The 27,820-nt window shown below is 42.1% G+C and overlaps 1 pseudogene; it reads right to left on the bottom strand.

The window, feature by feature from the left end:
• Positions 1-218: 218 nt before the first annotated feature.
• LOC119742936 lies at positions 219-27,188 on the bottom strand (annotated as a pseudogene).
• Between the last annotated feature and the right edge of the window lie 632 nt (positions 27,189-27,820).

Here is a 27,820-nt window from a genome sequence, read left to right as displayed (position 1 = left end):
GACGATATCGTAAGTAACATTTAATGTAATAAAGTAATAGGGTCATTGGTTGTCAAACAATAAAATAATTTGAAGATTTGGACAAATTGACTGATCTATTGAGAAAAAATGTCATTTTGAACCGCTTTCCCCCAAATTTTCGATGCAATGTTTGGTTGAGAAGCACATGGGTCCAGAAATTCAATTAGAATGTGTTTAAAGGTCCTCTAAGCATCTTCTTCCCTGCAAGTTTAAAGCAATTTCGTTTTTGTTTTTGCCAAAATCGAAAAAAAAATCAAGGAGCCAGCTTTAGGCCTACAGTAATATTTAAATGTTCAAAAAAAAAAAAAACCCAAAAAACGCTGACTTTTCTCTAAACGACAAGTATGTACACCTGATAAATACAGGAATCACAACAGTGTTCATATTCGTTTGCCTAAGTACTCTGGGTATTTATTCCAGCTGATACATATATTCTGATACATGTGTATTGAAACGTTTTACACAACATACACAGATGTAAAACAGTATACACTCATGTTCATTCTAAGATCAAATCTGATTCTTTTCATTTGAATATAAAAGGTAAACAATCACATCAATTCACATCAGCTGTTGTGTACATACAATGTACATAACGTACAGGGATTTCAGGAATACACTGTCATTTTGAAGCTTACCTTGGGCAAAATAAACGAAACTATCTGGCAATTTAGAACAATGAAATTATGTTTGAAAAATAGAACTCTTGCACTTATTTCTATAACTACAGGTACTCATTTACTGCACGTTGGGTTGCAAAGTGAATATTATTTTAATATAGGGACTTCTGTTGCTCGCTGTGCACAAGCCTTGCAAAGAATGACCACGGTTGCATTGGCGAGCTCATGCTGGAGTTTGATTGGCCAGCAGCAGTAGATGCTGAGCTCTGATTGGGCAGCATATCCACCTCATCAGACTGCCAGGACTGGTACCATGCCTCATCGTCACAGCAACTGTACAACAGATAGGTGGGCTCTGGGGACCTTACCTCTGGGATCTGACTAAATTCAAATCCTTGACGTTGGAATTGGTTTATCATGTTAAAATGTTCAACGCCTGGTTTCCGTTGCCACAACCCAGTCATCAGTTCGAAAGCGGCATTGGTGGCAATCATGTTCCCCGTGTTGTAGGTGGGCATAAGAGTGCAGGACAAGTCAAGGGGTACAGACTCTTTGCCGACTTCAAAAACAATGGCCGATGTTGTCCACTACTGGCTCGGAATCACTGACTGTTATTCCACGCAACGCATCAATTCCACTGCTGCTTTTTCGTTGTCGTTTGGAAGATTTTCGTTTCTGTAACGAGTTTAGAGCATGGGGCTGGGTCAAACAAACTTGAGAGTCACCGTCACATTTGTTATTACTGTTGTTGTTGTTTACAATTGCCAGGTTGGATATTGCAGCACATGATTCATAGCCCCGTCGACTTTGAATGTTGGGCTGCGTTTGTCTCGACTGGCGTTGAGTTGTTCTTGTGCTTTTTACTTTTCTCAGCATCCTGCATGTGACATAGCTTCTTCATGATAATCACCGCTCCTCTAGATCCATGCCCTGCCCTCCCCTTTCTGTGTTTCTGCCTCATCTTACATTTAGGCGGAGGCACGCTTGTTGTAGTCGCTGAGCCTGTAGGAACTCCAGCTGCAGGCGTAGACGCTGAAGCAAGATGCATTTCTGGATGTCCGTAGGAGGCTTCATAGCTCCTGAAGAATTGACGACACCTGCAGTCAGTGAAGACTGAAGGAGGGATGGTGGAACCTAGACAGAAATAAAAAACAAATTTATAAAAGTTAAATAAAACAGGTTTTTTCAAATGGCTTGAGAACAATTTTGAGGCGCACAGGGCAGTTTGGGAAGAACAGGCAGGGCTGTTTCAAGGAAGTAACAGGCAGGGCTGTTTCAAGGGAGTAACAGGCAGGTTGGTCCGGGGTGGTACCGGTACAGGGATTAACAGGCAGGGTGGTTTGGGGCAGTACAGCAATTAACAGGCAGGCTGGTTCGAGGCTGTACAGGGAGTAACAGGCAGGGTGATTTGGGGTAGTACCAAGAGCAACAGGCAGGGTGGTTTGGGGCAGTACAGGGAGTAACAGGCAGGGTGATTTGGGGTAGTACATGGGGTAACAGGCAGGCTGGTTTGGGGCAGTACAGGGAGTAACAGGCAGGGCGGTTTGGGGTAGTACAGAGAGTAACAGGCAGGGTGGTTTGGGGCAGTACAGGGAGTAACAGGCAGGGTGATTTGGGGTAGTACATGGGGTAACAGGCAGGCTGGTTTGGGGCAGTACAGGGAGTAACAGGCAGGGCGGTTTGGGGTAGTACAGAGAGTAACATGCAAGGTGGTTTGGGGCAGTACAGGGATTAACAGGCAGGGTGGTTTGGGGCAGTACAGCAATTAACAGGCAGACTGGTTTGGGGCAGTACAGGGAGTAACAGGCAGGGTGGTTTGGGGCAGTAAAGAGAGTAACAGGCAGGGTGGTTTGGGGCAGTACAGCAATTAACAGGCAGGCTGGTTCGAGGCTGTACAGGGAGTAACAGGCAGGGTGATTTGGGGTAGTACCAAGAGCAACAGGCAGGGTGGTTTGGGGCAGTACAGAGAGTAACAGGCAGGGTGGTTTGCGGCAGTACAGAGAGTAACAGGCAGGGCAGTTTGGGGCAGTACAGGGAGTAACAGGCAGGGTGTTTTGGGGTAGTACAGAGAGCAACAGGCAGGGTAGTTTGGGGCAGTACAGGGAGTAAAGCCCGGTTCATACCGGTTCATGCAAAGCAAATTTGACATCATGAAACATTTGCTGCGAAATTTGCCTAAGTTGAAATGTGTTAAACTTTTGCGAATTTGCAGCACGAATACTTGCCATGACGTCAAAGATTTGCATTCGCTTTCGCATGAAGTATGAACCGGGCTTAAAAGGCAGGGCAGTTTGGAGCAGTACAGAGAGTAACAGGCAGGGTGGTTTGGGGCAGTACATGGGAGTAACAGGCAGGGCAGTTTGGGGTAGTACAGGGAGTAACAGGCAGGGTGGTTTGGGGAAGTACAGGGAGTAACAGGCAGGGCAGTTTGGGGCAGTACAGAGAGTAACAGGCAGGGTGGTTTGGGGCAGTACAGAGAGTAACAGGCAGGGTAGTTTGGGGCAGTACAGAGAGTAACAGGCAGGGTAGTTTGGGGAAGTACAGGGAGTAACAGGCAGGGTGGTTTGGGGCAGTACAGAGAGTAACAGGCAGGGTGGTTTGGGGCAGTACAGGGAGTAACAGGCAGGGTGGTTTGGGGCAGTACATGGGAGTAACAGGCAGGGCAGTTTGGGGCAGTACATGGGAGTAACAGGCAGGGCAGTTTGGGGTAGTACAGGGAGTAACAGGCAAAGCGGTTTAGGGCGGTACAGCTTTGGGTTAAACCAAATGCTTACTTGGTCATACATCCTGCGGCTCATATCAAACTCAGTCAACTGATTTCCATCGACCAATGGCTGAACGGCAGGCGACGTCACAGTCACGACATGAACCGATGGTGCGTGGGCGGTGGGTTGAGTAACAACTGACAATCAATGGAGTGATAGGACACCAGCTTGCCGGATACCAGTTACAGGCGCTGCTGTCATCAGGTTGTTCTGGTGAGCAGACAATCTGAGGCAGGTGCTATGTTGTAGTAACTGTGCCGTGCCTGGCATCACGGTGTTAATGCAAGTGATGAGGAATTTGTTGTTGCGAGCTTGTCTAGAATAAAAACAATTTGAAATGTGCTAACCTGTTTTTAGTTGTGATGCAAGGTCCCTAAAGAAAAGGCCTGCCAAATCTTTTGAGAGACATTCTGCTTGTAGATTTCACCCCCCAAAAAAGAAGGAATCCCATTGAAGCTCCTGTAAGCCATTGATACAATGAGTTTGTAGAAATTAGGCATTCATTTGCCTTCAAATTTGTATTTTATAATATCTTGTGCTTTCTGAAATTTGTTCTTGCATGGCTCTCGCAAGTAAAACACAAAATACACAGTTCTTAAAGGATGTTTGTGTGGATGTTTATAATCTACTTTAAATGCTCTTTCCATTTGATATTGTTTAGTAGCCCAATTTGGCGTATTCCAGGCTGTAATGTCCCTTTAATATGCTGTACATACAACTGTAGGGTGTGGATAGGCATAAGTTTACGCAGGATGATTCGGCTGTGATAAACGTCCGCTGTGTTATGTAAAATCAAAAGTAGAAACGCAAATAAGAAAATTTATCTATAATCAAACTTAAATCATTGATCCTGATTGGTTGATCCATGACAACAATGTGGTATTATTAGTTATCCCGCGAGTGCGAGTGGAACACGGAATAATGCAGTGTGTCTGTGTCCCACATTCGGCTGAGTGTTATGTGGGACACAGACGTACTGCATTTTTCGTGTTCCACGAGCGTGAGCGTGATAACAAATTTACCTTTAAGCAAATTTGAGGCACAGTAAGATGAAACACACATGCCGCTGTTTATGTTCGTATGGAATGGCGTGCGCATCTTAGAATAGTGCAATATGCGGAGTGGAGTATGGACCGTGGCCGTGCTACATGGTTATATGTAGCACGGCTTGTTGCCATGGATTCACCAATCAGGATCGAGGATTCAAGTTTATTTGAAGATAATATCTCATATACCATGGTCCATATCACACTCTGCCTATCATACGGCCCCAACCATCGCTGAGAACAGACAGTTATCTAAAATACTACATCTGTTAAACAGCTGTGAGTTGGCTTTTGACTTCATGCATATGCTCGGGTATGCTAGGCATATCTGTGCATTACTTTCCCACGACAGAGATGGCACTCTGGCACACCCTGTGACCTATGGATTCTATGCACGACAGATTCTACAAACTGCACTTTGAGGGTTGAAAAAGAACAGGTTTTTTTTCGTGATTTTTCAGCACAAATGGAGACACAATACATTGAACAGCTCAGTGGAATGATGTCAGCTATAAATTATTAGCCCTTAAATTTGGTCCAGTTCATGAAATGATGGCAAATGATCCTATATGCCTTGAACTCAGCTTACTTTCCCGGCTGATCCTATCTGATTTTGGCGAGCGCTGTGGCTCGTCTGTCGGTGTTCTGGAAGATGGCCCGTATCAGGCTCTTCACGTCGCTGGCGCTGAACACCATAGCGAGTGGTCCCTGGAATGACGGAGAGAATCACAGTCTCAAATGTTTAAAGAACAACTAGACAAGAAGAGGAGTTCCCAACATAAACAATGTTTTTAATTTTAAAGTTGAGCAAAGAAACTGACTGGAGCAGTGCTTGAACTTGCGACCTCCAGATTGCCGTTCCGGTGCTCTACCAACTGAGCTATCCAGCCCAATGTTGGTGGTTTGTCAATGTCTTTGTTCAAGGGGTGCTAGTCAGAAGCCGTAAACCCACATATGCCATGTAGCCAGGGATCACACCCGAAGTCACGATGCTAGCAACGTTAGCAATGCTGCAAACCTAGACATACCAAACGGGGATCACTCGGACAGGATACAGCTTTTTTCATTACAAATGGGGAGCTGCCAACATACAGGGTGAGTCAAAAAAAGCTGAACCCAAACCCCCAAAATTATATTTCATATTTAAAAACATATGTAGCACCAAAAATAATAATGACTGGAAAGCCAATTTCACTAGCTACTTTTAGATGAACTAATTACTGAAATTGCTCAATCCGTTCAAAGTATAAACAAAATATCACCATTTAATCACAATGACCATAAAACCTGTCTCATCCAAAAATGCGATTTCAAGAATCATCGTCACAATTGTCTTCAAACATCAACAGCGATAAAACCTCAGTTTAAAAATTAAAGATATTCAACCAATTCCTTTTAAAGGCCCGTCTTTTAAAAAAAGTGGATTTTATAAATCATATTGTTTGCCTAACCAGGCTTGTTAATAAAGATGTTGTTGACAGTTGTTGAAACCAGAATTCTGTGTCATTTTCTTTTTCTTTTGAGACAGGTTTTATGAAAATTGCGTTTAAATGGTGATATTCTTTGAACAAATTGAGCAATTTCAGTAATTCTTTTCATCTACAAGTAGCTTATGAAATTCGCTTTCCCGGTCATTATTATTTTTGGTGTTATATATATTTTTTTAAATATGAAATATATTTTTGGGGGTTTGGGTTCCACTTTTTTTGACTCACCCTGTAGATCTGGAAAGCTCAGTTGGTAGAGCAACGGAACAGCAATCCGGAGGTCCCAGGTTCAAATCCTGCTTCAGTCAAATTTCTTTGTTCAACCTGACAGAATTTTACTGCTTAAAGGGAATATACATCATTTGCTTTTGCTTTAATTTTCAGAAATGGATGGAATTGGGGGTTGGAAATATATAGCAAATATAGTTACACTGACTTTTTTGAGGTTTTGGGTTCGAAAATGCTATAAAAACTAAGAAAAACAATCATTTTCCTGTAGTCTGGTTCCCTGACTCCATATAAGAAGAAACAGAGCAGTTTACATACATTGGGGAATTGTAAGGTCAGGGAACCAGTCTAGCTGGCTTGTACCTGTTCATAGGTGTGTAATCGATTGCAAACAAGTGCGATAGTCAATTGGGGCCAGTATTTGAAAAAAAGCCAGTTTTTTCCAACGCTGGTCGGCCGACCAGCGTTGGAAATTGATACAAAAATACCACTTTTCTTGAAAATGACAGTATACCAGGTGCCATGATTTTACAGGATGCTTTACACCGTCATTCACTAGCAGTCCAGCAAGGTATTTCAAAATGATTTGGTAGTTTTATTTTTTGATGTTTGCAAATGTTGTATTTTCCCTTTAAAATTTTGAATCCTATTTGTGTCGTATCTCACCTTGCCCTCCGCCCACCTGTCAACAATATCTTGCATGCTGGCGTCTAACATAAACAGCAACTCGCTGAATGACGTCCACTGATCAACGGTACTCTGTACCAAAACTGGTTCCTACGCATCAATCAAAATACCAAAAGTCAAACATCTTTACAGTAAAGAATACATTTTTAATTGTCTGGAAAAAATAACGAAGCATTCAAGTAATGTACAATGGTGTTTGTATCAATCATGCACAACACAGATGGCACTGACACACACATCTTTCTTAATGCTATGGAGAGTATATTACCAGGCATGTAGTCGAGTCTATCACAAGTCCCTGCAAGTCCATCACATGTCCATCACAAGTCCTCCGGTCCAAATTCAACTCACAAGTTATTCAAATGAGCTTTGACAGAGGTATTCCCTTGTTATTGTTCATCTATTGTTTCTTGTGACTGGACTTGCGATTTCCTTACGACTGGTCTTGTGATGGACTGGACTGAACTACATCCCTGTATTTTACTCGCGTATTCCTCCTTATGAGAATATGTAACACCCCTCTGGAGAATGCTTCTGTAGTTTTCATTTAACAGTATTCAGTTAAAAAACTAATGTATAATTGTGTGCCATGAAATGATCTGACACTTCTTTGGATGATTATACAAAATGTACATGAAATATTGGTGAGGCATTCTGGCAAAAATGAGTGGGAACTGGGCACAGGCCAAAGTGGAAAAAAATGAGGAAAAAAAAAGGGGGGGGTGATTTTTGCCCCATTTTTAGCTTTATTGATATTGATTATTTTTGATATGCCTACTACATAAGTTTTAAAGAAATAGTACAAATATCACAGACTAAAAACGGAAAAAATAATTGGCATTTTTCATTTTCACGAATGCAAAACTCAAAACTTTAAAGGCCTTTTTTCTCAGTATTTTAATTTTTTGACATGTCAATAAATGCAAACTTTAAACAGCCATAACTTGTCAACTGAATGTCCGATTGAAGTGCAACAAACAGCATTGTTAGGAGAATTTTATTGTCATTCCTAATACCAGCAAACCCTCATTCCAACCTCTGCCCAGTTCTGTCTCTTTTGGCCAGAACGACTCACATATGAGGTGCATCCGATATACCAGATACGTCAGTTTTTGGTGGGATCAACAAATTTGGCAAAAACATATGAGTCGGAGAGAAAATACCTCAACTTCTCCTGGTTTGATCAAGTGTGGAATTCTGTCTTGCAGTCCCGAGAGTAATGAATGTAACTGCTGCGCATCATCAGCTGAGATGTCCTGAGAAGTTGAGAAAAAAATTCTCTAACCAATTTTCTCTAAAATGTCGTGTCTAGGTTTTATTACATGTATATGTCTATGGGACAGACAGACAGACAGACAGACAGACAGACAGACAGACAGACCAACTGACCGACCACCAAGTGACATGCCACAGCTTAAAAATAGTCACTAAAACATGTTGAATTAGGAATTTCGGCAGCCCATAGACTCCTTGCACAAGTGCCAGCTCCACAGTTACAAAAGGAGGATTCGGGGTGACCACTGGAAGGGGCAATCTAATGCACTGCCGGCAGTGCTTGACGCCCATGCCAAGACGCTAGAAGTTTGTACAGAATTCAATAAGTTGTGTGTTCTTGCACCATACATGCATGAAACAGTCAAATAAATGTTAAGGATCTTCGCACCTCTAGTGACGAGACTTTCTCCAGGATGTGCATGAGTACCGTGATGATGAGTGTAGACATGGCCTTGGTGTAGATGTTACTGGGGAGGATGTCGGTCCAGACTCGCTGGAGGTGACCCAACTGATGGACAACCTGCATTGGGATAAAGACAGGGATGAGATTGCCAATTCAAAAAGAAAAGGTCTTAAAAATGAATATATGGTCTGAAAGATGCATTCCTTGAGAGACCGGTAATGTCTTTCTCTCAGATTCAAAAGGTCTGATTTCAGACAAAATCGTGCCTGTTAAAGGCTTAATATACAACATTTGCTTTTGCTGTAATTTTCAGAAATGCAAGATGGAGGATTTCTTTAAAGGATTTCAGAAAGATTCCTAACCAAAAAGGCAGAGGTGAAACTTTACTTTGACTTCATTTTATCAACAAAATTTAATATTTGAATATTCTTATGTGGAAATCCAAGTCCTAGATAAGGCCGAGTAAAAAAAACCAAAAATAGTTTATCGTCCGAGCCTTTTGAAAAAAATTAAGGAGGCGGGCACTTCCTCCCCCCCCCCCCTCCAAAGATGGTGGATTTTCCAAGATGGTGAAATGATTGATCCATTTTCTTGACTCTTTTGCTGATACAAAATTGTGTCTGAAGGAGCTGTGACCCCTTCTACAAAGGTACAATTTCATTAGAAACAAATACATTGACAATTCATTTGTAAATTATTTTGTAAATGTATGAATAACAAAACACAACAAAGGAAGCAAGCAGGAAAAAGGAAGCGGGCCGTGGCAAGAAACTGGTGGTTTTTTTCACTTGGCCTAAAATTCTGGATTGTTGCTGAACCTACTTGTTTAATGGCCCTCTCACATGCCAAGAAGTTGTCGTCAGTCGCTACTTGGTCAAAGCCCTCAGCACCAGACAGACTCTCCACTAATTGATCTCGCTGAATTCTCTGCAACAAAGAAGCAGTAATGCAAATGCAGGATAAGGAGGGTTAATATTTCACTTGAATGTGAGTGCAATGCACATTGGACATCGCATTGAAGCGAAATTTGCTGCAGTTGAAATGTGTTGCAACTTTTGTAATCTGTGGGATGAATACCTGTTGTCATGTCAAAACTTAGGATTGGCGTAGCCAAGAAGGATACACTGGCCTTAACCCTAACCTTCCAGGGTATTGTGGCTAGAAACCCTGCTAAACGCAGCAACATGCAACACTTGTCTACCACCCTGCTCAGTGTAGCAAGATCCATCAGGTTGGCAATCTCAATGCTAAACTGACTCAGAGACCGTGGTCACCAACTGCAGCAGGATACAACTGTGGCATTGTTCAATGGGACTAACTCTCAATGTTTCAGAATTGGCCGTTTATGCACTGGTGTTGGTGGCTCAGTGCAGCAAGGTCCCACAGATGTTTGCGCCTGATGCACTGTGTTGCATCTGACAGGGCTAGGGTTAACAACGGGATAAAAGTTCTAGACCAATAAAATCAACTCAGTGCTGAAGTTTAGTCCCACTGAAATATCGGGAGGTACGGTAGAAACCCGACACATCGAGGCTGTGTTGACTCGGTACACACGAGAAAATATAGGCTGCTGTTTTTTTACCATTTGAGCCAAGAAACATTCGGATGCCAGCTTCCTGAAGACAGGGATGAGGTCGACAAACGTGGACGTGCCGTCACAGAGGGGCGGGGGTAAGGATTGACGATACTGATGGCCCAGCGTCAGCAGGTGATGGGCGATGTACATGCAGTTGTTGTGGTGAGGAGCGTACACCTGGGGTAGCTTCTGCTGTTTCACAAGAAAAATAACAAATTTTTTTTTTTAAAGTCAAGATTTCTGTGAAGAAATTTTAAGACAATATCAACATTACCTTGTTTTGTTGTTTTTATCCTTGCTTTAACCAGTTAATGCTGGGATTATTTTGACAAGAACGGAACGAGGCGCGGGATATATTTTCACTCAACCTCAAGCCAGGCGGGTTGAAGCCATCACCCTCGGGCAGCACACTCATATTTCCGGCCTCGTTCGCTGCGAGTGGGCCGCTGACAGATATTTCTGGCCTCTCTCCCTGCGTGTTTATCTGTCATCGGTTCGGAGTACCCAAAACTTTTGCGTGTATACACGGCTTCTGGCGCAAACTGGTTAAAGCAGGCATGCAATTTTTCCTTGGATCCACTGATTTCCTCGTTTTTTACTTCTCATGAATGCCATTACAAATTGAAAAACACTGTACAAAGTCATGTGTGGTTTAGAATTTCCTCGTTTTTTCAAAATTCCCAGTTGCATGCCAGTTAAAGGTACATGGGAACATTTGCTTTCTGTGCATTTTTATCTTTTTTTTTGGCTCAACAAGCAGACGACAGTGAAATTCAGAAGTACCAAATGACTGTTTGAAAATGTCTAGAAGTTGACTCACCAGACTATCTCTGTGGTATGTGGGTACGACATCGCAAAATATCTCAAACATGTTTCACACTGTGTAGAACAGCTGGATGGCACTGCAAACATAACAATAAGACATTAGCAAAAATGCTTTACACTACGTGGGTTAATGTTGAATATATTGCGTACACTGACCTACAAAATGTTCAACACATTTCAATTTGCCTGGACAAAAGGCACGTTTGCTTTTTCACATGATTTGGGACAAGTGCGGCCAAGTGGTTAGGGTTCGTGACTCATGATCAGAAGGTCATGGGTTCGAATCCACCTGCTGGCCCCATGTTTTGACCTTGGGTAAGCCACTTCATCCCCACTTGCCTCTCTCCGCCCAGGAGTACAAATGGGTACGGGCATTAGCTGGGGAGTAACCTGTGATCCGGCATCCCATCCAGTGGGTAACAAACATTTTCTCAGCCGTTTCATACCACTAAAACCAGCAGCTTGAGGTGCTTGTAAATAACATGCCTTTGGCTCGACCACGTTGTAGCTGCTTCCAACCAATTCAGCTTCTTCTACGAGTAAGGATGATTAGCTCCCCACATTTATTTATTATTTAAGCCTTCTAGAACACGTAAAGCCAAATGGACACATTTTCCAACTCACCACTGTGGTGTGTTACTAGCAGCTTCTTGTAATGTCTGGTAGGCTAGATTAACAAGACACTCTATGCTGTCACTGACTGCACACTCAGGCAGTGCAAAGATACCCTCGCTCACGTGGCACTTGTCCTGAAGGAAGAAAAGGAAGAGAAGAATTTCAAATTTATCTTTTGTCCAAAACATCATCTTGAAAGTATGCTCCATTCATGCAGTGTCAACTTTAATCAAAGGGTGTTCTCAGAGTGCACTGTCGAATACCTAAAGTTTTTCTCAATATTTTGTTGTTACTTTGCACTTAAGTTATTCAGTTTACACTGCAAGTGTCCTAATGAAATTACATATTTAATGGTTTCATATTATATATATTTTCAATACGATAACACACATTTCAATTAACCCTAACCCCCTAGGCCCTTTTGGCTAGGAACCATCCTTAATCCTGCAAAATCCTCCCATTGCCACCATGTGAAAATTACATTCAGCCTTGATCCTCCAAAATCATTGGTTATGACCTGAATTTCTGCAGTGGAGGGGTGACCATTGCCTCAATCCTTCAAAATCCTCCACCAATCACTGTTATGGGTTGAGGCAGTGCTGATGACGTTCAGAAGCAGTGCGGATGAAATCAAGCATATGAACATAACAATGCAGGGTGCAGCCTATGAACTTGACAAAATGCTTTCTGCAAAATCAACCCACACTATTTTTGCCATTCAGCCTCAGTCCTCCAAAATCCTCCAAACCGCCTCGAGGATTTTGGATGATTGAGGAGGGGTAGGGTAAACGTTTTCAAACTGCAAGAACTTCTTGAAGAAAGATTACAACGACAAAATTGAATCCACTTTAGTCTCAAAGCACACAATTTCAAACAAATTCTAACCTTGGCATCTTGTTTTTGATCTTTGAGGTCCTTGTTGTCAACCTTCATTGTACCGACTCTCTTTGTATTGTGCAGCTCTCTCTTCATCAGCTTGCGGGCTTCAACTATCAGCTCTTGACACTTCCCAAAAACAAAATTTGATTAGATTTAGATTTAGATTTAGATTTATTTATTTTCACACCAATCGTGGCCCTGAGGCCAAATTAAAAGTGTGGTACATGAAATGAACAAAAAATACAATAAACCGAAATAAACCGAACATAAAAAATGTCAGGGGTGTAGGCGAGTACATCACAAGCTAATCACAAGTCCAGTCACAAGTAAATCACAAGTCCAGTCACAAGTAAATCACAAGTCCATCACAAGTCCAGTCACAAGTCCAGTCACAAGTCCATCACAAGTCCAGTCACAAGTCCAGTCACAAGTCCAGTCACAAGTCCAGTCACAAGTCCAGTCACAAGTCCAGTCACAAGTAAATCACATGTCCAGTCACAAGTCCAGTCACAAGTCCAGTCACAAGTAAATCACATGTCCAGTCACAAGCCCGGTCACAGGTCAATCACAAGCCCAATCACAGGTCAATCACAAACCCAGTCACAAAAAGTCTCCAGCACAAAACCAGAGTCAGTACAGCCAATTTTTGGAAACCAGGATGTTGTGCTCATTGGAAAGGCCATTGAATGAGCTTTCCAATGATGTATAGAATACAGGAATCCAACAAAATCGGATGGAGTTATACATTTTTTTAGTTCCCATATTTTTAACAATATTCTATGTATTATATAGGCTGTATCTCAAAATACAGCCGAGTGATTTCCAACTGTTTTCGTGCTGGAGGGTCTGAAACGAAGTTTCAGGAGGGACCACACAAACCAAATGTTGCCATTCAAGAAATGTTCAAACAACATATTGAGAAGTAACTAATATATAAAAAAAAAAAATCACCTTTTTGTTAGCAAAGTGGACATTGACATCTCTGGCGTAGGTCAGCAGTGGAGAAGCAGTTTCTGCAATAAACCCTGAATAAGAGAAATTCTCTGCTATTTCAAATATTGAGCTTCAAGGCAGTATTTTTATTTCATTATTTATATGAGGCTTCCAGAGGTAAAAAATAAATCAGCGTATTGTATGCTTTTGTGAAACGAACCAAGATGACAGCAATAACTTGGAAATTCTCCGGTGCGCCCTCATCCAGGCATTTTCGCTGGAAACTCACAGTTGTCAACCACTCAACAGAGCGTAGTGCGCGGTACCGTTGAACAAAGACGCCCACGCAGCAAGCATGCAGCGCGCAGCAGGCCAGATATATGCGCACTGTTGTCAACAATTACAATGGCAGCTTCAAATAGTTTGACGAAAAAGGAGAAATGAAGACAGTGTCTTGAATTGTATTTCTTGCGAATCAAGTCAGCCTGATATAAATAATAATAATATTGGATGGCTTTTTTTTTGGGGGGGGGGATACAAGAATATATTGCACTCGCTATGACAATATTGCACTCGTCTTCGACTCGTGCAATATTGTCATAGCTTGTGCAATATATTCTGTATGATTATTTGTTTTGGTTTGCTGTGTAACTGCTGACTGACCTGTTTTCCGTAGAGAAGCTTCAAATCCCTCGGTAGCCGTGATGACAGCTTTGTATTCATTGAGCTAAAATGGTGAATATGATAAAATAAACAAATTAACAAATTTTATCATACACTATTTCTGTAAATACATTTTCAAACATGAATATTCACTACACAGCATTAAATATGCAGATTTCTTTTTGTATTCATATACACCACAAAACCACAAGTGAATTTTATTGTTTCAACCAAATTGGCACAATTCCATCACTGAAAACCTCCCGGTTTGATTTTCAGTGTTTTAATTTCTAGAACAATTTTTTTTTTTCCGAAATTTTCCATGTAAGATTTTCAAATAATATTCCAATAAAATAAACTTTAAAGGGGCACTAGGTCCTGAAATCCCCGAAAATTGCAGGTTTTGGATTGTTTACTGATCCTACAGTAAACTCCGGCTAAGACGGCACTCTCGGGACCAGAGAATTTGTGACGACTTATGCGAATGTCGGCTTCTGCTGCAAGTCGTCATTTTGCCGACTTACACAAATACACAAATTGAATCACGGAGTGAAAAAAATAGATGGAATTAATGGCCTATGCGCATCTGTATCTGGATCATGCAAACAAGATTCATGGCTAAAATTCAAAGGCTTTGATTTACCCTGGTTTATTTCTACATCCATGGTTGATTCCAGCAAATATATCCTCAATGCTTATCATCACAAACAGGCTGTGGTATTGATCACAGAAAGTCATGCATGTACATGTACGTACGTACGAAGCAAGGACGGCGCGGTCGGCTAGCGTTAACAGTGGTACGATATACGGATCGCTTGCATACTGTACGTCCATGTACATGTAGTGTACATTGTGCACGTACGTGCTGGTACAATAAGGGGACCCCCCACAATGAACAGAGCGCATGCGTGCAGTCGAGAGGGGGTACTGGTATTGATGTGCTATCAGGAAAACCCCTTTTTAATCGCGCACGTGTAAGCGAACGATGCACACAATGTACAGACTGTGCATGAAACAGTGTACACGTGCGATTAGTGTGCACGTGCTGGCCGATGCATCAATCACGGGCCGTGCCATTGATAAACAGATGTCAGTTAGCAGTGTGTGGGACTTTTCACTCGACACTTCTTGCAAACCGCAGAGCACGATGCCGACTTATACAGAAGAATTTTTGTGGTTTTGAGGAAATGGGACTGAAAGTAACACGCCGACATAGGCAAAATGGCGGCTTACAAAGGCCGACTTAGAAATGAAAATGACAATGGAAATACATTGGAGACAATCGGGACTGTCCTAAGACGGCCGATTTAAGCAATATGACGGTTTATACGATGTCGGTTTAGCCGGAGTTGACTGTATTTCAAACATCTGGTTGAAAGGAAACCAACCTAATGTCTTACTGTTCCTGAGAATAGACAAAAAGAAATTGGTTGTTTACATCAGACACGACGGAGTACGAATACACTTTTCCTGTCGTTTTCAGTGTGTGTCAGTACAGCACTATGCTCACGAACAGCGGTGACCAATCACCAATGCCCAAAATGTGGTTTCTTACACGTCCGCAAAAGGCGAACAGTTTACGGATGAAATCACAACTAGCACCCAAACAGCTCGACTTTTGGGGGTCGCAAAATTGGACCCCGAAAGTCGTTTTCGCATGCATAACACAAGAATAACACAAACACGCCCAGTTTTTAAAAGATAGTTGTGTGGATGTTTATATCCTACTTTAAAATGTTCTTTCCGATGAACATCATTTCGTTCAAAGTGTGTTTTTCAGCCCAATTGGGCTGTTCCAAGATGCAGTATCCCTTTAATTCAGAGATAACGATACGATGACGATGTTGATTTTTTTTTTAATCATAAATCTTGAAACAATTGTCTTGAAGAAAGTAATGCTGTGTGGCTACCTTTGAGCTGCTTGTGGGTATCGAGTGCACCAGACAATGTGTGATGATACACTTGGACAGCTCTGGCCAGACATGTTCTCCTGTAAAGATCAAAGAAACATTTGGTTACAAACCTAATTTACGTGTCAGACGAACAAAATGAAAACAGCACAATTAATTCACTCCCTAGGCATTTTTGCTACGATGCAACCTCAATCCTGCAAAATCCTCTATTATTTCTTGAATGTGGTCCTTGGAGGGGTGACCACTGCCTCAATCCTACCAAATCCTCCAATAATCACGGTCAAATTGTTGAGGCAGAGCCAGCGACATCCTGGAGCAGTAGGGAGGATTTCTGGTGTAAATCTAGGCCTAAATTTATGCACGGCTGAGCATAAACAACACAACGTCCGGCCTAAGACCTTGACACAGTGCATCCTCCAAAATGAGCCACACATTTTTGCCATATATCCTCAATTCTGCAAAATCCTCCATTTTTCAAAGAGGATTTTGAAGGATTTGGGAAGGTTAGGGTTAACAAAAACTTGTCTGAAAATGTTTCTGTTTGGACACAATATGGTGTACTGTCGATGTCACATCATAATTTCACCCGCTGCATTTTCCAAAAGCAGCCATAAAACTGACACTTAAATTGGCACTTAAAACATCTACTTACAAAAATGACACTTAAAACTGCCTAAAAGATCAGAATAAGCCATGCTAACAATGAATCCATACAACCCTTGATGAAGGCATGATAACGAAGGTGTCTGGCACACATCTTCAGATGATGGTTAATGAATATTGTAATAAGGTGTTTCACGGTAATATGCGCCATCTTACTGACGGGGCAATTTTACACGCACTGCTGTGTACGCATCGTCGATGGAAAAATTTGGAGCTTCCAAGTCATCATGCGGTCATTCCAAAATGGTCCGCGTCTAGCAACGCGCGTTCTTTTTGCCCCATGAACAAGATGGCGTGGTGCATATTACCGTGAAAGACCTTATTATAAAGTTGATTAGTAGAATCAACTTTATAAGTGACTTGTAGAATGAAAACATGTGCAAAACATATGGACAAAATGGGGAAAAGAAAGACAAAAAGGGGGGAAAAATCTTAACAAAACAATGAAATGGTCTCTACCTAGCATAGCCATCAGCGTTGTGTTCTCATCTCCGTGTTTACCCTCTGTCTTGAGGCTAGGTAACGGCCTGCTCAGTGCTTTCAGTATTGCCAGTGTGCTCTTGTATACAGCTACGGGATTGGACGGCTCCTCAGAGCTCTTGGGTAGCACCTTGAATCCAACGGTGGTTGACTGTGACTGCAAAGAAGATGTTAGCACATTCATTCACTAAACGCACAAAAACAGTTTTGATTAGGAGGGCCATGGCCTTGTGGTCTGGAGCATTGAATTTGTGGTCTGTGGGTAATACTGCAGGTTGCGGGTTCAATTCCAGCCCATGGTTATGCAATGTTATGGTGCATGTGTGCCCTTGGCACTTATTGCTGCACTCCAAGGAGTAAATGGGTACCTGTCAGGGCAGAGATGGTTATTGTGATTGATTTTAGCTTCTGTGCGCCGAAATGGCAACCATCAAGCTGTATACTCCCCAGGGAGCTGAGATGGTCTTTGGAATGCTTCATTGGTCCAATGAGCAGGGTAATAATGATGTAGTGCCTTGAGCACCAATCCGGTTTGTTAGTGTGACGTCATCTCACTTTAACCATGCATTCTTCACACGGTGTAGCATAGAACAAATGGAACCGGAAGCTAACGCACCTCAAGTGTTTATCCAATGGGCACTAGTTGTCAGTGGTGTGCACGCATCTATGACGTTTTTACTAACAAACTGGATACTGATGGATATGTGCACTTTATAAATACACATTATTAGGTTACCAGCCAAAATGTCCTATAATTTGGCTTAGACCGGTTCCCTACTGAATTTCCCAGCAAGAAATTAGTGCTTAACACATTTTTTTTCTGCTAACAGAGGATGTGTCCATTATAGGAAGATCATTAGCAGTCAGCACAGTAAATAGCTTATAACTGATGAAAAGGATTTTTGTGAAATAATAAGAAACATTAGCAAATCTATGCTATGAAGCAGCATTGTATACTTTTAGCACAATGTTCTCAACTGTAGCTGTTGGCAAAACCCGACTGAGAAAACCACACCCAACAGTGGCTGATAAACTGTTTTTACCCTGCAAAAAAAAAAGTTGTATATTTATTAACTTATAAACTTGTACAATTTGTATAATATTCATTTCTTCTAGTTCTTGTGAAAAAAACCAAAATTCAACTGCAAGTTAAGATTTAATTGAGAATGACAGTACCTTTTTAGCTGCGTTAATTGCTGGTGCAACATTTGACAGCGACACAACTGGCTTCAGAATGTACTCCATCAGCTTCTTTCCTGAAAATGGAAAATTCGACAGTCTTTTTGTTAAAAAATAACAGTCAATATGCAGAGATGCCACAGGGTCTGCTTGAAAAAAACGGAACTGGGTCTGCTTGAAAAAAACCCGGAACTTTTGTGTGTGTGAACTAAGCCACTCCGTGTCCAACACAATGTCCCCGTTGTCATCTTTATCTTGTAGCCAAGCCAAGTTCTGTTTATTTTTTAATTTTGCTTCTATGGCCTTTAAGCTGTCGGTTCGTTCAATCACTTTGACTTTTTCCATATTCCTAATATTTATTCTGCCTACCCGAATTTCCAACGTAATATTCGACACGAAACATGCACGATTCCACAACACTGCTGTCGGTGTACATGATCCTTGCATATGCGATGCGCTCAACGAAAACATGGTTGGTACCCGCATTTTTTGTATTCACATATATCACTGTGATCGGAAACCACCGATAGCTGAAATGATAGACTTGATTTCCAGGCTGAATGCTACGTGTGCTTAGCACACAACACGCCCGCACGCGGTGAAGCACGCGCGAGGTGCCGTTGTATACTGCGTGCAAGTACGTTGGCTGCTTGTATCGCATGCAGGCTCGGCAACAACATACACAAAGACGGTTTTTAAGACTACTTAAACGAACAACGTTGTGCCATGCGTGCGCCTAAATGTACTAAATCGAGGTAAAAATCAATGCATTTCCACAGTTTTTCTTCTCTTTTTCTGGTTAATTTGACGGCCGGAAAAACCGGAATTTTGTGAGATTTTTTTTAAAAACCGGAATTCCGGTTAAAACCGGAAAAGTGGCATCTCTGATATGCGACTGACATTTTGTGGATGACAATGAGCAAGGTCTGTTTCAAATGTGACGATATACATGTGTTCCATCAAGGTTAGATTATTGTAACAGCTTATTCTTTGGTTTGCCTGACACTCAGATTAACAAATTGCAAAGGGTTCAGAATGCTTGTGCTAGATTAATCTGTAATTCCTCCAGATATTCTCGATGCAGTCCATTGTTACATGATTTACATTGGTTACCCATTCGACAAAGAATAGCATTTAAAATTCTCTTAACAACTTATAAAGCCATTAATGGTATAGCACCAATGTACATTCAGGAGCTCATAACCATGAAATCACTCTCTAGAACAACCTATTGTCTCAGGAGTTCACAAGACCACACATTGTTGGCTTACCCTTCAAGAACATCAAAGGCTACCCTCGGTGATCGGGCATTTGTGAACGCTGCTCCTACACTATGGAACAATCTCCCTCCTTGTATCAGACAATCTTCTTCACTTAATGTATTTAAGTCCAGGTTAAAAACACATTTATTTCACAATTAAGTATTTCTAGTATTTTGTATTTTTCTGCATTTCTGTTTGTTTTTTGTAATGCGCAGAAGAGTATATCCATATAGGTTTTGCGCAATATAAATGTCCTTTATTATTATTATTATTATTATGTACTTTTGGTTTATCAAAAGGACAGTTTTCAAAAACAGTTACAAAGAGAAGACAAACATTTAAAAAACTCACCGAAAACTTGCATTTTGCTCTTCAGAATTCCAACCTGGTTCATGGCATTGACAGTCACTGCAGCATTTTCACTGTGAACTGGTAAAGAAAAGTGTAAAAGCAGTGAGTGTCAAAATGTCATACACACGACACACACACCACAGTCCCTGGCTGGACTCGAACCCACAACCTACAGAATTTGCAAATGATAGGCCAGACCACATGCCATAGCGTCCCACTGTTTTGTCAACCTACCTAGTTTGAGTTGGACTTGGCTGACGTTGGTCAGGGTGACGGGTTCTTTGGCATGGGGTATGGTCCAGACAGTCATGGCAGACCAGGCCTCTCCTAGATGATGCAACAGCGTCTCTTGGTTCACTCGCAGCTCAGACTAAAATGGTGAAAAAAAACCTCAAATCAGCAATGTCTCTTTCTGGCTGGCAAAATTTAACAACGTCACCCCAACTGACCTATCGCCGTTTGCGAGTTAGCCACGCCCCTTTAGACAACCCTATGGAATTTGTGTACGCTACGTTTTGTTTGTCTCAGTTTATGCGAGTTCCGCGTCAATTAATGAAGCTGAATGGACACAACTCTAATGCCATTCTAACAAGATAGGTCAATTCACTTTCTGCATCCTCACTGGCCTGCTACAAGTAAACAGACAACGGATAAGCTCCTTACCCTTAGAGCCTTGACAATTTTCAGCTCACAGTATCCGTCTTCAATGAGAACATCCAAATCAGATTTCTACAGGAAACAAAGAATCAAAATACATATGCCAAGTACAATTTGATTACAATGGATTCAAAGTTTACAATCACAACCTGAAATTTGTCATTTTAAAAGCAAACTTCTTACAGAAAAGTACTTTGCATTCCTTTTCAAACAAACTGAATTTGGAAAATGTACACCAAGTCTCATTTTAAATTGATTGGAAAGTTACTTTCATTTGTCTTTTACCAATTCATTGATGGCATTGGCTGCTTGCAGGAACTCACTGTTCTGGACGAAGCTCTGAAAGTCTGTCAGTAAACTGTTAACCTGTCAAACAAAACGGACGGACAAATCATTAATTGTCAGGAAAGCGTGGTTTCTTGAAATGAGGAGGGTGAATGAAATTAAGATGAACAAACTGATTTGTTAATAATGATTTTTTACGTCTGACAGTAATTTCATCCTCTAAATTGAGTCTACACCATGGAATCGCAAGATAAAAAGGTGGTGCTTATAACGGTGATTGTGTTGTGGTTTAGGTCAAGTAAGGCCCGTTCTGGACACAGTGCTATTGCCGTGCTGAACTCAAGTAATTTGATCAAATTAGGTTTTTGCCCTTCACTGACGTTTTTAAACACTGTATACTCAGTGTGTTACCTCCCGAGTGAAAGTTGGAAAAAATCACTCGGGTGGGACTCGAACCCACGACCTCCTGCTTTCTAGTGCAGATGTCTTACCACTCGACCACCGAGCTAACGGGATCGGGTGGCCGGTTCGAATTTGATGTACATAGCAGTGGGTACCGCGTAAACTATTATAAGATGGAATTTTGCGTCGGGGTGATATAAATCAAATTAGGTTTTTGCCCTTCACCGACGTTTTTTAAACACTGTATACTTGACTTCTTAAATTCGGGCCGGCTATAACACGGCGTTTAGAACCATTTGGTTCGGCAAATTGACTTCGGCACATCACTATCCTATTGGCTCAAAAGGGCTGCTGCGATGTTATCGTTCTGTGTGGCAGCTGCACGGTACTGTTGTAAACGCCGAGCCATTGCCAAGCAGACCTCCATTGACCTGTAAGTTGGGGCAAACATTTTAGGAATGCACACGCTCACAATACCCTCTCTCCTGTCCGCTCATATTGGGTGAAATTGGCGCAAACAGTTTGAATGTTCTTTGAAGTGCTTTAACCTGACCAGTTACTCCAGGTTCATTCAGGTTCAACTATTAGGTTTGGCATTTAGAGTAGCTGCCGTGTTGTAGACGAGCTAGTGCTGCAATCGGTTTAATTAAGTTCGACGCAGAAGTAGAACCGAGTCCAGAACGGGCCTTAGAGTCAAGAGTGTTTTGGTCATTTCCAAATGACTTCTGCAACCTAAGGCCCACAGAAAGGCTCCGGTTTCTGGTATGGAGCTTGCCCGTCGTGCAGCGACGCTTTTTTTCCCCTCCCAACTTGTTTTTTCTTAAAATGTCGGCTGATGATGCAGATGATGCTGCGATCCCCCTTAAACTCTCAAAAATGTCTTTCAGAGTGGAGCTTGAGGTGACCTATGTAAGGCCACAAGGCTTCAGAACTCTGCAACCACTCACGATCTCAACCGACACGAACATTCTTTGGGAAATTTGGACAGTCAAGACAAAAATCAGAGAAAACGGTAACGTCAGACCATACAGCGACATTGACATCATGAGCTGCCAGGCTGGTCATTAGTCTGGTCCCTTACACATTGCGCTAATTAAAAAGCGTTTACAGGTCTCAGATACACGGCCTTTGCTCCCTCAGTCTGGCTTCCAGATGCACAATTACAAAATTACAACACTGTCTGCAAATGGTGCCTCACTAAATATAGAGCAAAATAAATGATTTTTTTTACAGATTTGAAAAGAGCACAATCTCAGCATTACTGCTGTGAAAACCGCATGCTGGTACCACATTTAGTTCAAAACTTATGGAAGTCGGAACACCAAGAGAGGTGATGAAGTGATGTGATGAAGTTGCCCTATTTTGGCCTGAATCTCCAAATGAAAGTTCCCGACAAACGACTCATTTTATCGCATCACATATGGTCTCAACCCTCACAGGTAACCATTCGTACACCTGGAGAGAGACAACTGCGGTAAAGTGTCTTGCCCAAGAACACAATCACCTGTCTTGTCATACAGGGTTGATCATTACCTTGCATAGTGACTGTAGCACATCAATGATAGCATTAGTCTTCTCCAACTGTCTGGTGAGGTCATGAAGATCACTCGTGGAGCTGTTGAGCTGGGAACTGATGTCTCCCTGAATGCAAAAAAAAAAAAAAAGATACCAAATTGACTTCTTTTGACAATAAAAAGTAACATCTTAACCAGCTCGTGTCGGATGACGTGATAACACCCACTGGCTGTTTTATACACAGGCAGGGCTGATAGATTAAGATGTCAAAATTGCCACAACTTGCCTTCGGGTGACGTCTAAACACGTTAATCCCTTTTGCTTTTTGTACACACACACAAAGTCTGTGAAGCGTCCTGCTTTTTTTTTTAACCAAACTGAGGACTTTCCAATGGTTTCTTTTGGTAAAAATGTTTTCTTAATTTAGCACTCAAATTTTGTGCATTCCTTCAACTTCTGTCAGCAAATAAAGAGACGAATTTCACACGAAGGAACCATTAAAAAGTCCTAGTTTTAGCGAAAAAAGGGATTCTTGGGTAAAAGAACCCCCACGCCAAGTATCAGGTCGAAATATTTCCATGAAAAAATACCATCATTTTACCAATTTTTGTGCTCACATTTGTATGGCCCTTAGCAAGGAATTTACTCCAGTGCGTGGCCATAGAATAGGCTAGGTTTTTACCAATGGTGCATTAAGTCAAAAGCCATTGCCACAGACAACAATGCCTGTCTCATCAGACACAGCCTCACATACCTAGTCTAGGAGCTAGACGATGTTATGGTCGGACTCAATTACCTGCTGCAATGATAACCCGCCGTCGCAAGAGGTCGCAAGAGGTCGCTATCAAAACCAACCAATATCCCCCACCATTGGAACGTCTAGGCCAACTCCTAAAATCTCTCCCTCTCCCCCCCCCCCCCAAAAAAATGGGGGAAGTGCGCATGCGCTACTTCCGCAGGCAATTACTGTTCATTTTCAGTCCCACACAAACTACACACAACAAAAGTGCTGACCAGTGAAGTTGCACAAACATCTTGCTGCATCTTTTACGTTACTTGAAGACATTTGAAAGTTTTCTTGGGAACTACTATGAATTTTTTTTTAATGCGCGCTGCATATATTAGGCCAAAGGTACGTGCACATTACACAACCAGTACGAATTGGCCTATACGTTGTTCCGACGGGTTCGTGGGTGATATTGGTTAGTCAGTGGGTGTGGGTTTATCACTGCAGCAGGTTATTGCATATCAAACCATAACAATGTCTAGCCCTTAAGCCTCAGTCATACATTCACTGTTTGCAGCTACAGCTATCCACAGTTTAGAATTGTGATAACCGTGGGAGTACTGTATTCATCCTAAATATCTGCGTGGTTATCCCTCATCTTCCTTTGGTATTCATGGAGGGGCTACGGAACTTTTAAACTGTTCCAAACGTCCGTGGAGAATCGTCATGAAAATCAATGCGCAGTGAAACCCGGGGACATCCATAGAACAACTGTACTAATTCGTAGTGTTATTTGTAGCTATTCGTGCATACTCTTGGAGATTTGTAGCTCATTCGTGGTGGAATCTCTACGAATTCACTACAAATGTCCTACGGTTATGCCCAGATATGCTAGAATTCTGCTAAGGTTGTACTACGAATATGACTATGCTTTATTTGCAGGAGAACCTTGGTCATCCGTGGCCCAATCGCAGACAACTGTGGCATTAACATCATTATCCTTGGTAATACTGTCAATATTCATAAACAATCCGTTCAAGAAACTGTGGTGTATTCGTAGAGAAACCTCCGACAGTTGTGGCTATCTGTCCTGAAACCCTAGTGCATTCTTAGAAAGTCAATTTCTCTACGAGTCTTGAGGGTTCATTGTGATCAATTGATTCTTGGTAAACCGTGGATATTCGTAGGTCCAACCGTGAATGTGTGACTGGGGCCTTAAGACTATGACATACCTTGATCTTATTGCTGAGAGTCTGCATCTCAGTGGACAGTGTCTGCACCTTGTTGTGTAGCTCCTGGGTGGAGTCCCTGGTGGGTCTGTAGTTGGCATACTTCTCGTGTACGGCATGGTAGATTTCACCCTTGATCTCATCAATGTGAGTTGATAATTTGCCGATGCGCGTCCCCAGGTCTTCCTTTTCCAACAGATCTGGGCAAAGAATTACAAAATATTGGGTGAGTAAAAAACACCAAAACCCAAATGGCAGGACCAATTTTCGAATGAAGTTTTGCCTGTAGCAAGTTTTAAACTCCAGGATATAAAAATCCCATCAAAAAGCTTGTGGACTTGTGACGGTTAATACGGAGGTAGGCCTTCATGGCCTTGTCCAGTATTTACTGTAGTGTCACATTTATCATGTTTATGGGTAGTCCAAGTAACTTGGACCAAACTTATCACCTTTTTTAACATTCCGACATGGTCTGGCGATAGTAAGGTCCAAACTAATAGTGCGAGCTGGACAACATCATCCTGTCACTGTCCCAAAAACCAAGTCACGTTTGTAAACACAAGTGCATTTTGAAATGTAAAAGGGAATCGGGAACCAGCTTGAACTGGTATCCGCCATAAAAGCTGCGCTAGTTCCCGACTCCCTATTATCGTTTGAAATGCACATGTGTTTACAAACGAGATCCAGTCTACTCATTATCATAATCGATGCATCGCGCGCGCTTGGTAACGGAATCGCACTCGGGATACGGGGTCCATCAAATGTACGCTTTGCATGAAGAAGAAATCGCGTCGTTCAAACATTAACACGAGTGGGAAATTTAACGTGTTCAAGATCGCGAGGGGAGCTCTCAAAATTGAACGGGAAATTTCACTTTTCTTCCGGATCGTAAGTAAACTTCAGTACAACCATCTTAATCATCGATGTCTACTTATACCTCAGGTGGCATATCTAGTAATTTGGAGGCCGTTTTGAGGGTGAAATCTGATGTTTTTTGTTGGAAAATGTTGGTTTTTGAGACGGTGTTGTCCAGGTCGCGGTTTACGTTTGTAAACACATGTGCATTTCAAACAATAATAGGGAGTCGGGAACTAGCACAGCTTTTATGGCAGATACCAGTTCAAGCTGGTTCCCGATTCCCTTTTACAGTTCGAAATGCACATGTATATGTTTACAAACGTGACTCATTATCATAATCGATGCATCGTGCGTGTCGGTAACGGAATCGCACTCGGGATACGGGGACCATCGAATGTACGCTGGGCATGTAGAAGAAATCGCGTCGTTCAAACATTAAACACGATCGGGAATTTAACGTGTTCAAGATCTCGAGGGGAGCTCTCCGACATGAACGGAAAATTTCACTTTTTTTCCGGATCGTAAGTAAACTTCAGTACAACCATCTTAATTATCAATGTCTACTTGTACCTCAGGTGGCATATCTAGTAATTTGGAGGCCGTTTTGAAGGTGAAATCTGATGTTTTTTGTTGGAAAATGTTGGTTTTTGGGACGGTGTTGTCCAGGTCGCGGTATTAGCTTGGACCCCACTATCAACTATCGCCAGACCATGTCCAAATGTTAAAAAAGGCGATAAGTTGGGTCCAAGTTACTCGGACTAGCGGCCCAATAGATAAGGCTACATAGAATACTATGATGTAAAAATTTGCTTCTCCAACAAGGTAAAAATATTGAAAATACGGCACAATTGCAGAATACCCCGCCACTCGATCTATCCACCTCGTAGCCGGCTACGAGGTCACGGCTGATTGACCTCAATAAACATTCTCAGCGCTACTTGTATGTACTATGCGTCATATGCTCCATTGCACTCCCACTTCGTGACCGCGTAGCCGCCAACAGGGTGGTTGGTTTGGACTTAGAATTTTTTCAGCAACTCCCATTCCTTTTGTGTTGCTTCGTTCTCAAGCATATTCAAGGGGACTCCCACTCCGTAGCCTCGTAGCCGCCAACAGGGTGGTTGGTTTGGACTTCGAATTTTTTTCAGCAACTCCCATTCATTTTGTGTTGCTTCGTTCTCAATTAATGGACCCCCACTCAGTCTCAGTATCCGCGTAGCTGGCATGGACTTGAATTGTTTCTTTTGCAGTGATTCCAACCTCGTAGCCAGTGATTTTAGGGGTGTATTTCCGAGTGGCGGGGTATTCTGCAATTACTCCGAAAATACTGGTCATACATTTTTTCGCCCGGTTTTGAGCTCTTTATACCCTGGACTCCCTCCGTTACGTGGGGAGGAAAGGGAGTCCACCTGGCATGCCTGGCATGCCTGGGCTAGCAACCGATGCAACAAGAATATTTACCAACCAAAAAGCGTTTCAAATACTAGGCCTACATAGGAAATAAATGCACTAAGCTTTTATTTTTCCAACAATAATCTCTGGAACTTTACTGAGAAAACCTTTGTCTGAAAGGTTAGTATTATTGGGAAACAGCTGAGTTTTACCGGTGTTTGCGAGTAGAACGTCTGTGACAAGGGACGCCATCTTGATTCTTGGATCTGCCGCCGGTACAGCGCCCTCTAAGAAAATCTTAGAGAGTGGCGTTTCTGAAATTTCGGACTAGCTTCGGCTCAGAGTCATGACTGTCTACGCTACGTAATCATTTCGACAACTAATTAAACAGTCTAATGCAAGCATAACAACTGTAACATTAGAACTGTTGACAATCGATGTTTTCAATGCAGAATAAGGACCGTTACCAGTATATACAAAAAGTGACAAAATAACATCGCACTGGAAGTGAAAGCTGCCTTTCAAACGAAACCAATGTTTTACGAAAAATCCCACGGTATGCGCTTGGTATGACGTAGGCCCACGTGATGGCGCGCACAGGTGGTGGTGAATTCCTTCCTCCATGGTGACACTGACACAGGTGCAAAATGAATGGATAATATTCACACGTGGTGGTTTGTTGTCTGCGTGCGCTGCACATGTGCAGCTGCACAAAAATGTAACAATGCCCGTCTCGCAAAAGTTGGTGTGTCCCTTGCCCTATGATGTCGTTGCCATGTTGGGTCATGCAACTTTCTCCAGATTCGTTGTTCGAGGTATGTGTTGCATTTCAACTTGTGAGGTTCAGTGTGTCCGTCGTCAACTCGATTTTCTTAAAACCTGAA

The sequence above is a fragment of the Patiria miniata genome, unplaced genomic scaffold (assembly GCF_015706575.1).
Source record: "Patiria miniata isolate m_02_andy unplaced genomic scaffold, ASM1570657v1 HiC_scaffold_6, whole genome shotgun sequence".
NCBI lineage: Eukaryota > Metazoa > Echinodermata > Asteroidea > Valvatida > Asterinidae > Patiria > Patiria miniata.
This window is presented reverse-complemented; position numbering and strand designations above follow the sequence as displayed.